This window comes from Mauremys reevesii, linkage group 1, assembly GCF_016161935.1.
Source record: "Mauremys reevesii isolate NIE-2019 linkage group 1, ASM1616193v1, whole genome shotgun sequence".
Classification (NCBI taxonomy): Eukaryota; Metazoa; Chordata; order Testudines; family Geoemydidae; genus Mauremys; species Mauremys reevesii.
Window position 1 is genome coordinate 221,997,471 of NC_052623.1, and position 12,686 is coordinate 222,010,156.

At 47.4% G+C, this 12,686-nt stretch overlaps 1 long non-coding RNA gene across 1 annotated transcript; it reads right to left on the reverse strand.

Moving 5' to 3' along the window:
* Window positions 1-4,240: 4,240 nt before the first annotated feature.
* Window positions 4,241-6,001, reverse strand: LOC120404226. The gene is made up of 3 exons (XR_005597877.1): window positions 5,865-6,001; window positions 5,268-5,382; window positions 4,241-4,454 (listed from the first exon to the last, which is right to left on the reverse strand). It is a non-coding gene; the product is annotated as an uncharacterized LOC120404226 (long non-coding RNA).
* Between the last annotated feature and the right edge of the window lie 6,685 nt (window positions 6,002-12,686).

A 12,686-nucleotide genomic window follows, 5' to 3' on the forward strand; every position in this document is an offset into this window, starting at 1 on the left:
TTCTTTGGTGGTTCCAAACTCCTGGTAGGAATCTGCGGGGTGGAGGAATCTGGAAGGGGATGTCCCAAGGACATTGCAGCAGTCAGCATGGAGTCAATCCCAGTTCTCTCTCAGCCAGATCTTGCTGTCCAAACTCTCCCAGGCTCTGTTGAGGCAGGTAAGCTCTTCTTTGGACCAGCTGATGGTTCCGGGGGTGCGGAAGGGTCCCCATCCTTCCCTTCTTCCTTCAAGCTGGGGGAAGTGGTAATATGCCCAGATGGGAGCTTCTTGCCCCTCCAGACCTGCAATGATTATAACAAGACATCTCTCCTACCCCACATCAGACCTCACCAGCCCAAAACCTTTAATGCTCTTTTCTGATCTCCCTTAATATTCATGTTGTCCCCCAGCCGCTATTGCTGCTCTCTATCTGTTAATGAATCAAGGTATGGTGGCGGAGAGGGGGCACATACTGACAGTAGCTGTCAATTTGCTATTGACTGAGGCCTGACTGACGTGTTTCTAAACCCAGCTGGGAGTCTGAACCAACAGGGCCTTTCCTGAAGGAATGGGACCATCAGTCTCAATAAAGTACAACTGAGAAGTTGAATGTGGTTAAGGAACCAGCCTCCCCCTCTCCACAAGAACAGGGGGCCACCACTAGAGGGTGATGTGAGAGAAGTGCCCTCAGTGCCTTCCCAGAGCATGTACTCTCATTGATGCACTCCCTCTGCTCCTCCCTAGACGCCCTCCCAGCCTGACCTGTCTCTCAGCATCAAGTGTTCTCACGAGAGCCTTGGGGGCCCATTGCTGGCTGTCTAATACCTGATGCAGCTACAATCTCACTGGCCTGGAATGGTCCTAACAAGGGGACTGCAGACACTTCATAAATATCACTTGCCTGTGAGCTCCTGGAGCATAAACTTGGGGTTCCTACAACAGGCCTGGATGATAACTAGGTGTCATAGTTCAGGGGCACCTGTATTCTCCCTCTGTGTCCACCAGTCTCAGATATCTAGCTCCCCAGCTGTCACCTGGGTGGAAACCCATATCTCTCTCCCTTCTGACCAGGGCATTTATAGGTTGCACAGTTTCCTGACTACACTGTGAATTCCTCAGCAAAACAGACTGTCTAAGCCAGCCTGTTTTGCCGTCTCTTCACAGACTGTAAACATCATAATTGCCTATAGTTAAGCTATCATACAGCCCTTTCTAAGCAAGCACATTTATTCTTAAAGTAAAAGCATTACAGAGAAAACATATTAAAACAATAACAAATTAACATGAAGGTTAATAAGCTTACCAGGGATCCCCAACTCTAACGTGAGCTCTCGCATGTGAGCAGGCCCTCAAACACCACCAAGGTGTTTTCTGTGGTTACTAGTTCATAACCACTTTGGCTCAGAAGAGGCACCCCCATGAATCTGTGAGTATCTCCTTTATCCAGTTTGGGTCTTTGAAGAGACCGTGAATAGTAATCAGCCATTTGTTGTGTTTGGGGTTGGTTTTTTTTGCAACAACATAACGTTGCTGACTCATGTTGAGGTTCTGATACCCCACAACTTCCAGATCCTTCTCAGCAGTGCTGCTGCCAAGCCAGTTTTCCCCCATTCTGTTTGGTTTTTCTTCACAAAGTGTAGCACCTTACACTTGTCTTTGTTTGATTTCATTGTGTTGACTATAGCCCAGGGCTCCAATTTATCACGGGTATGGAACAGCTAAGGTACTATGGATGCTAGCTGGGCTTCTGGGCAGTGTCCAGGCACCAAAGCACAGAATATGGAAGGGGGAGAGGGAAGGCTTCCCATGATGGAGGAACATAATTTCCCCTGAAGAGAAGGGTTACTCTCTGCCCTTCAGCCAAGCTCCTCGCCTGTTCCCATCTCTGCCCACCCCACTCCTAACCTCAGCTGCTCCAGCAAAATAAGGCAGCAGAGACCAGAGGCCACTCTTGCTCCTAGGACTGAGGAGTAGGCTGATGATCTATCTGGATGTGGGTGGTGTCCGTCCCCATGCCCATGGTCAACACACTATGCATGGCAGCCCGCAGGAGGCAAGTTTCCAGCTCCTGATCTAGGGTCACCACAGTTTGTTGGTAGGAGAGAGGTGTCTGCTTTAGATTTCTGAGACGGGGGGTGGGGCAGGCACTAACAGGAGGATGAAACTGTGAACTTGTTGAATGCAGTGGATGAAACTTATGTACATATGACACAAACACATATGTAGAGTCATGGATGTGCTTTATTTGTATACCAAAGAGACATCTATGTAGAGCAGTCAATTAGATTAATGTGCATAACACAGGGATGAACATGACCTATTATTTTGGAAGTGATGAACACTATTTTTTATGCATTTGGAAATCAGACACAATAGATCACTTGACACTTTCAAAGATACTTTTTGTTTTCACAACAGACAAGCATTGGCAATGAACAAAATGAACCACTGCCCACATCCCAAGCTGGACCCATAGAGCTGCATGTCTTAGGTACCCACGTGCCATGATCCTTGTAAAGAAACATTTTCCCTTTGCCTTGAGGTTTTTCTTGACAAAATTAAGTTGCCATAATTTTCACTCCCCAAAGCACGGTTCCTCTAGGATTTGAGCCCAGGACCTGTGCCTGTGTAATGAAGCCACACTTCTAGGTCATCTGACCACTTTGTGCTTTGGTTTTCTCACTCATGAGTAGGTCTTTGCCAATTAGGTGTGAACTATTATTTCAAAACTGAGCAGCACCCGAAGTTTTGCAAGAATAAAGACCACAGCTCCCAACCTGGGAACTCACCTAGAACACATCCAGTTTATGAAGAGCTGGACCAGGTGCTCAGCCCTGCCTTGAGCATGGAGTCTACTTTCATGCTGGACCTGCTTCTGCATAGAGATGGTGTTAATACTGGACTGGGACAGAGGGGCTGGAGAAGACACCAGAAGCCATCCCACCCCGATGCTGTAGCACTGCACTCTGGATGCTATACTTCCAAGGTGGTATTAAATAGAGCTACCTTCTTCTTGGCTGGGCCGACCAGTGGGAAATTAACCCCTTTGCCAGGCTGCTGCAGAGGACACCTGAGGTCTGGCTCCATCCCCAAGAATGACATTTTAGCCAGGCTGCTCTATAGCCCTGCAGGGAGGGGCAATCTGCTGCTGCTGGGGAGACCTGAGGCCTGGCTCTATCCCCCAGATTAATACCATTGCCCAGCTGCAGTACACACTGCTAGGAGGGATGCTCTGCAACACCTGTTACTTGGGACCTGCTCTATCCCAGAATTAGTACCTAGCTGGGCTGTTCTATCGCCTGCAGGCAGGGACAATCAGCTGCTGCTGGGGACACATGAGTCCTGGCTGCATCCCCCAACTGATGCTCTTTCTGGGTTGCTCTATAGTCCTGCAGGGAGAGGAGTCCTGCTAGAAACACCAAGACCTGGTTCCACCCACTACTGACATCACTGCTGGCCCAAAACACAGCTCTGGGTTCCTCCTGCTGCTGCAGAGTGACCATGAGGCCTAACTCCAAACTCAGCATTAATATCATTGCTGTGCTTCTAGATAGCACAACTGAGACCAGGCTCCAACCCCCAAATTAATGTAATTGCTGGGTAGTTCCATAGTTCTGCACTGTATTACTACTGCTTCTAGGGAGAACCTAAGGTCAGGATCCAACCCTAAAATTATGCATGTACCATGACTGTCAGTTGTCTGTGAGTTGTAACATTTGTTCTCAGTATGTCCAACTTAGGTTGTGATCATCACTGGTAGGGATACTGGTACATCACAGAGCATCCTTCTAAAGCACTGAGGCTCAGTGGTAGCAGAGTTTCTTAGGGCTTCCTGCTAAAAACTAGATGATTAGTGTTACAGGAGATTCTAAAGGGCCATGGTCATCATGATTATCAGATGTCCTTAAGACTTACTGCTTTGTCTCCTTCTCCCTTTCAGCTTTGTGCCTTGTGTCATGCTGCCCCGATGCCTTGAACCTTCTCCCTGTTCTCATATGCTAATAGCCCTCCAGCTTCTGCTTCAAATCCCTGCTGAAAACCCACTGCACCTCATCAATAACCCCCAACCTCTCTTATCTTGTTACCCAATATCATCTTTTTGTTTCACTTGTCCTGCTTAGATCGTCAACTCTTGAGGGCAGGGAACTCACTTTATCTGTGTTTGTAAAAACAGTATACATTTAGGGCACTGTAGAAAGATGTTTAATAATAATTCATTCTACACAGCACAACATTTATTCATGTTCCTACAAGTCCCAAATATATACATATTCTGTATGATCCTAACTCAAAATGACTCAAGCACAGGTTCTTAGGAGTTAAACCCATGTCTATGAAAGTTGAGATTCTCCTGCAACCACATGGATCCAGGAAACACCAAATATGGCAAGACTTGCAATAAAGTACTGCAAACTGGCACTGCTAACTCCCTCGAGCCTTTTTGGAAATTTCAGCTGAAGAGTAAAATTTTCATTCTAGGTTGAAAAAGAGACAGAGTAGAGTGCAGTAATTTGCTAGGTAACATTCTGCATCTGAACTGAAACACAAAATATCTGCTACCTCACAACTGCCTCTACATCAGAGAGAGGGGTTGACTACAGTGCAGTCTTAGGTGTGATTGCAGCTCTGGTAAGCAGGCCCACACTAGCTTTAATCAGGAGTGAAAGTAACTTACAGGACTTACCGGTACTGCCGGAGGCAACTGGAAGAGGGGGGGCTTCTCAAGATTTAAAGGCCCTGGGGCACCGGCTGTGGCTGGGAGCCCCAGGGCCTTTAAATCAACCCATGGCTCCCAGCTGCAGAGGTGGCTGGGAGCCCCAGGGCTCCAGCCACCACGGAGCCCCAAGCCCTTTAAATCCTGGCCCCAGCCCAGCCGCCAGAGCTGTGGGGGGGGGGGATTTAAAGGGCTCGGGGCTCCCTGCAGCAGCAGGAAGTTCTGAGCCCTTTAAATCCCGGCCCCAGCCTGCCTCCTGTAGCTGCGGGGGGGCAGGGGGGAGGAAATGGAAAGGGCTCTGGGCTCCCTGCAGCCGCTTACCATACCGGCTTACTTTCACCTCTGGCTTTAATCTAGCTAGCACAGGTGAAAAGAGCATGAAGACGTGGAGGCACAGACCCCAGAACAAGCTAGTGATGTGAGTACATACCCAGGATCCCGGGCAGGTTAGTACAGCCCATGCTGATGCCTGTGTTGCCAGCCCTTTAATAGATCCCTCCTAACACCAGACTCTCTTCCTCCAGTTCCACTCATCACAGTGCACCTCCCCACTCATCTCTGTCTGGTAACTCACCCAATCAGATTCCTTCAAGTGAGGGATTATGTTCATCTCCTGGATGGTCCTGGGTACATGCACTGGGCTGAGGCTCAGTAGAAATGGATTCAGTTGCTTGCTCTGCCACAGGTTCCTGTGTGACCACCTTAAGCAGGTTAGTTTATTTCTCTCTCTCTCTGTGTAAAATTGAGATAATACTTTCCCCCTCTTTTCCTATGAGCAGAATGGGTTTCTACTCCTTGATTGTGGCTCCCAGGCACTCCTGTTAAATAAATAATAAGGAACTCTGGATTTTGGAGCTGCAAGGGGGTACTGACAGGAACTGGTTCCCTAAAAGAAGACTATATTTCCCCTCTTATCAGAACACACATACCCTTTAGCCCACTGTCACCACAACACTGTTCTCCAATAAAAAATGGAGTTCTATTAGCTGTGTTATTGCTCTTGTCTCACCACCAGGTGGCACTGTGAAATATTAAAGAGTCCAGTTTGGCAGCGGTAGTGTCATTGAGTGCTTGGATTTTAGACAGCCACTTGCGGTGTTGGACACACCAGGGTAATTAAAGGGGTGTAAGTGGGAGGCTTGTATGGAAGGGGAGAAATAGGCAGACATACCTGGACATGTTGCTTTTGTTGACTAGAATGAGAGGAGGTGACATATCTGATTTTTCTTTTGCAAGGACGTGGGGCTAAAGATTTTTATCAACACTCAACTACAGAAACCAGTCATGTACCAGAGTCGTAATGTCCAAACAACCCTCTCTCTTTCTGTGATGATGATGCCTGTAAAGGAGCAGAGCCCCACGGTAATGCAGGTAGGATGGATGGGTGGGAGGACATATAATTGATTGATTACTAATAAATCTGTCTCTATTATTGTATGGGATGTGGATTTGACTTGGGCTATCAACTAGTGAGGAGGTAGGGGAGGGTTTATGCAGATGTCGTGACTTAGTTTAAGTCACAACACAGGAAATGTTATAGGGCAGGTAACACTGAATGCCGAACAGAATCCCCAGTGTTAACCTGATGGCTGGGCCCTTGTTTCTTCTTGACATTGAACCCTGACATCGCTATCCAGCAGAACTTGTCCCTGGAGATAATCCCCAGCCACTCTGGGTGACTTTTATCTATAGCTATTTAAGCTATAAATAGTTCACAAAATTTCCCTGTATAATATCTAGAGCTATCATCTATCTATCTATCTTATTCTGCAATCATAGAATCATAGATTATCAGGGTCATCTAGTCTAGTGGTCCCCAACCTTTTTGTCTGGCGGGCGCCTGATGAAGGACCACGGCGGCGGCGAAGCACCCACCGAAATGCTGCCGAATTTCGGTGGTGATGCCTCTCGATGATGCCGCTTGTCAGCGGCAAGCGGTGTCATCGAGAGGCGTCGCTACCAAATGCCGCAGAAATTCGGAGGCGATGCCTCTTGATGATGTCACTTGTCAGCGACAAGCAGCGTCGTCAAGAGGCGTCCCCGCTGAAATGCTGCTGAAATTCAGTGGCATTTTGGCGGGTGCTCCACTGGGGGCCAGGACGTGGGCGCATTTAGATGCCCCTACAGGTGCCATGGCGCTCGTGGGCACTGCGTTGGGGACCAACCCCCTGCTTAAAGCGGGACCAATCCTCAGACAGGTTTTTTTTACCCCAGTTCCCTAAATGGCCCCCTCAAGGACTGAGCTCACAACCCTGGGTTTAGCAGGCCAATGCTCAAACCACTGAGCTATCCACCCCCCTTTGTCTTAGCTTGTCCACATACTTAGTTGAGGCAGAAGTAATGATCATGTATTCCTCATGGATATAAATATTTAGTAGTCCCATTCCTGTTAAATATCTAGTCACTACCTAGCACTTGCTCCTATAAATACCTTACCCTGACTCTTAAAGGTGCCTATATACCTTTGAGAATTTAGGCTCTTGTTATTTCATAACATTTACTGCTAACATCGCTACTGTGTAATTGTTATCCTGTAAATAGCCAGCTAGTGCATCCCTGTGAGCGGTACCGCCTTGCCATGGCAGTGCTGGGAATCTGCTGGACATGGGTGAGAGAGAGATCCGTTTGCCTTCTCTGAAGAGCTTTACCTCTAACCCTCCATTTCTCCTCCTCCCCTCCCTGCCCTGACATTACTGTCCTGTAGGGTGAGTACTGAGTTCCATCAGAAATGGGGGTGATGGGAGCTCCTCCAGTGCTCACCCCTTGAGCAGAGCAGCAGCACCTGTGTCACATGCAGCCTGCATGTCAGTATGCCTCTCCTGCTCTCAGGTCAGATCTGTTCTTTTGAATAGTGAGTTGTGGAATATAAACACTGGGATTTGTTTGTGGTCTGTTCCCCCCAAAAACATGTCTAATAAGTTCTTGCAATCTCTTGGGGATAACTTCTTGTTTTGGAATGTGGAGAAATTAACTTGGAAGGTGGGCGGCCATTATGGGTGAAGGTGATTATTAAATGATAACTTTCACGGTTCTAAGGGCTAGTCTACACTTACCAGCCGGGTCGACGCGGTGAGTTCGACTTCTCGGAGTTCGAACTATCGCGTCTAATCTGGACGCGATAGTTCGAACTCCGGAAGCGCCGCGGTCGACTCCGGTACTCCACCACTGCAAACGGCGGTGGCGGAGTCGACCTTGGAGCCGCGGACTTTGATTCCACGGCGTCTGGACGGGTGAGTAGTTTGAACTAGGGTACTTCAAATTCAGCTACGCTATTCACGTAGCTGAATTTGCGTACCCTAGTTCGACCCCGCTTCTTAGTGTGGACCAGCCCTAAGGAACAGGAGGAGTGAGAGCAGCACTGAATGGACAATGGACTTTTAAAAAAACAGATTCAGTAAAGTGGTACGTATGGGCCCCAGAGAAGAAAATGTAAGGAAAAAAGGAGTTGAGGAAATCTGAAAGTTTTTTAAACAGACAATACTAAAGGCAAAACTGCAAACTATCCCAATGTAAAAGAAAGGTAGAAAGAGGCCAATATGGCTGCATCAAAAGCTCTTTAATGACCTGAAAATCAAAAGGGAATCCTACAAAAAGTGGAAACATGAACACATTACCAAAGGTGAATACAAAAACAAAAAACCGCATGCATGTAGGGACAAAATCATAAAAGCTAAGGTAAAAATGAGTTACACCTAGTAAGGAACAAAAAGGCAGTAAAAAGAGGTTTAATTAATACATTAGGAGCAAAAGAAAGACTAAGGGAAGTATAGCTCCATTATTTAGCATGGAAGGAGAGCTATTAATGGATGACACCAAGAAGGCTGAGGTATTTAATGTCCATTTTTGCTTCAGTCTTCACTGAAGAAGTTAATTGTGTCCTGGTGCATAGCACAATTAATATTAACAAAAAGAGGAAAGGAACATATACCAGAAGAAGGAAAACAGAATATATAGATAAGTTAGATGTGTTCAGGTAAGCAAAGGTTACTTAAGGAACTAGCTGAAGCAATCTTGGAACCATTAGCAATTATCTTCAAGAACTCATGGAGGATGGGTGGGGTCATAGAGAAGTGAAGAAGGGCAAACATAGTACCTAACTTTATAAAGGGGAACAAAGAGGATCCAGGGAATTATAGACCAGTCAGCCTAATTTCAATATCTGGAAAGATAGTGGAACAAATTATTAAACAACCAATTTGTAAGCACCTAGAGGACAATACGGTGATAAGTAATAGCCGACATGGATTTGTCAAGAACAAATGTGAAACCAACCACAGTGTTAATAGCTTAGTGGATGGGGGGAAGCAGTAGACATGAAATACCTCGATTTTAGTGAGGCTTTTGACACAGCCAGTGATGAGCTGCTAAAATCTTAACAACCGGTTCCCTATAAAAAGTTCTGATTTAAGGGATGTGCCACAGCATGTATTTTTTGTACCAATAGGGTTACCATACGTCCGTATTTTCCTGGGAGGAATTTTTAAGAACTGAAAAGCGATTTAAGAACTGAAAAGCCTGACATGTCCAGGAAAATACAGATGTGTGTTAACCCTACCTAAAGTTCTTTTTTAAAAAGATGGGGCTGAACTAGAAATGAGCTCCTTTTCACACGTGTGGGTCCCCGCCACTCCCTTGGGGTGTGCTAGGGTGACCAGATGTCCCAATTTTACAGGGACAGTCTCAATTTTTGGGTCTTTTTCTTATATAGGCTCCTATTACCCCTCACCCCGTCCCGATTTTTCACACTTGCTGTCTGGTCACCCTAGGGTGTGCACGTGTGGGTCCCAGCTGCTCCCTGCCCCCCCTCAGTGAAACAGGTGTGCAGGGTTACTGCCCTGAGAACTGCAGGGCACCAGTGGACACGGGGCTGGCTGCAGACAGGGGCGTGGGGCAGGGCTGGCTGGAGGCAGGGAGTGTGACACGGGCTGGCTGCAGACAGGGGCTGGCTGGGGGCGGCTGGGGGCAGGGGGTGGCTGCGGGCAGGGAAGGCGGGGGAGGGGCGCAGACACTCACACGGGGGGGGGGGCTGGGAGCAGCAGGACGCAGCCGGGGACCCACCAGGCAGCAGCAGGAGCCCCAGGGCCAGAGGTCCGAGGAGCAGCAGCAACAGAGCCAGGAGGCAGCCCACATGGCTCCCGCAGCAAAGCACAGCGCCCCCCGGCGGCCGGGAGGAGGAATTACAGGCTTCCCAGCCAGAGCCCATCAAAGCTTCCCTCGCAGGGAAGCCAGTTAACAAGCGGTTCTAAAACCGCTTCTAAATTTAACAACCGGTTCGTGCGAACCGGCTCCAGCTCACCCCTGGACACAGCCCACATAATATTCTCATTAGCAAACTAGGGAAATACGTTCAAAATGAAATTACAATGAAGACACTGTCACGGAGTTACAGGGGCTGGTCTATGCCCCTGCCTGTCACCAGGCTCCTGGGAGTGACCCTTTTAGTGTGTTGGGTCCCAAGGACTCACACAGTTCCACAGGGCAGGCCCCTGGCCTCCAAGACTGGGCCTTCAGCACCAGTGTTCCCTGCCTCTGTGGCTCCCTGCAGTGAATCCAGCCAAGCCAAACTTGTTCTGTGCCCCTTCAGAGTGTGCAGTGCTCTCAGCGAGTATTTACAGCAACACAGGCAGCCTTTTCAAAACAAGGTAATCGTTTATTAGTCACCTAGCACACAGAATTTTATAGACTTTAGATTAACACAGAGAAGCCGAAGTTAAGCCATAGTCCTGACACCTTCTCCAGCTCAGTTCCCAAATCCTAGCTGCTGGAGTTTTCTGCTGTTAGCTGTTGATTTTTCAGTTGTTGGAGCATCTCTTTGTCTTGCTGGACTCTCTGTTGATTTGTATCAGTTTGAGCCAGTTCTTTAGTGAATGTAGTCATCCCCCCCCCCAGACAGTGAGGTGACACACACAAACCTCCTGTCTATTGCACTGTTCCAGGAGCAGTGATAACTCTTTTTAACCTCTGGCTAGCAATGACATGTACAGAAGGAAACTGAGGCATCCCTAGGATTCATAAAAATAATACAAAAAATCTCCACTTTGTCACAAAGAGTATACAACAGATTGAAAGACTATACACAAAATGTAGTTATTGATGGTTTGCTGTTAAACTGGGAGGGCATATCTAGTGGGGTCAGTTAAGTGTTTCTTGACTGGGCACGTACTGAGAATAATCCCTTCTCAAGAAGCTGACCAAATGCTTCACTGAGGCTACTTAGAATAAAAACACCTAATTGGCCTCCAGGAGGTGTCCCACAATGCTCCACTGTGTCTTCTCTGGACATTGTTTTCAACTCCGCTGCACTGAAGCCAGGTACACAGGAAACAGCCCCTCCCCTGTTAAAGCCCCAAAAACTTTGAATTCCCATTTCCTATTTGATCAGCATGGAGAGCTCACCAGTGCAGGTGATCATGGTGACTCAACACCCCAAATGTGCTCCAGCCTGGAGTACACAGGAGATGGTGAGACTGATTGTTCTGTAGGGAGAAGAGTCTGTGCAGGCACAGCTCCAATGCAGCACAATAAACTAGAGATTTATGAAAAGATTGCATAGGAGAGAAGGGCTACAGCAGGGATACGCAGCAGTGCCACATGAAAATCAAAGAACTTCGGCAGGCGAACCAGAAGACAAGGAAGGCAAACAGTCATTCTGGTTCTGCACCACAAACATGCTGCTTTACAATGAGCTGCATGTGATTCTTGGCAGCGACCCCATCACTACCCCTAAATACAGCATGGACACATCCCAGGAGTCTGAGTCTCAATCTACCTCAGGAAACAATGAGGAGAACATTCTAGATGAGGAAGAGGAGGAGAATGGGAGACAAATGAGCTGGGGGTCTATTCACCCCAAGAGCCAGGAACTATTTTTAACCCTAAAGTCCAACTGTTTGCAGGACAGCATGGTGGCTGAGCATGATGCTGGGGAAGGCACCTCTGGTAGGTATGCAATTCCAGTCTAACTGTAGGGGTTACGTACTCTTATATTTTATGTTTAATGTAAAGAAAAAGTGAAGTGTAGTGAGTATCTGCTTCCCAATGGCTGCTCCGGCTACGCAGAGGGTGGCCCCCTTGAAAAGACTGTTTATGTGCATAGGGATGCCCAGGAATTCTCAGTGGAGATCTCTAGGAAACTTTCGTGGAGGTACTCTGCAATCCTTTGCAGAAGGTTTCTGAGGAAGGCTGCTTTATTTTTTCCACCATGACAGGACACTTTCCCATGCCGCTCCAGTATTAACTCTCCTGGCATCACCATGGTACACAGCAGAGCAACATAAGGACCATGTCAAGGTTCCTCCCCCACTGTGAACTTTAGGGTACAGATGTGGGGACCTGCATGGACACTTCTAAGCTTAATTACTAGCTTAGATCTGGTAACACTGCCACCATCCAGAAATTTCAGTGTCTGGATCACTTTCTGTCCCCCCAAAACCTTCCCATCCCTGGGCAACCTTGAGAGGCTTTTTCACCAAGTTCCTGGTAAACACCGATCCAACCCCTTGGATCTTAACACAAGGAGAATTTAACCATCCCCACTCCCTTCCCCCACCAATTCCTGGTGAGTCCAGATCCAATCCCCTTGGATCTTAACACAAGGAAAAAATCAATCAGGTTCTTTAAAAGAAAGCTTTTAATTAAAGAAAGAAAGGTAAAAATTATCTCTGTAAAATCAGGATGGAAAATACTTTACAGGGTAATCAGATTTTTATAGCCCAGAGGCACCCCCTCTAGCCTTAGGTTCAAAGTTACAGCAAACAGAGGTAAAATCCTCTCAGCAAAAAGGAACATTTACAAGTTGAGAAAACAAAAATAAGACTAACACGCCTTGCCTGGCTATTACTTGCAAGTTTGAAACATGAGAGACTGATTCAGAAAGATTTGGAGAGCCTGGATTGCTGTCTGGTCCCTCTTAGTCCCAAGAGCGAACAACCCCCAAACAAAGAGCACAAACAAAAGACTTCCCTCCACCAAGCTTTGAAAGTATCTTGTCCCC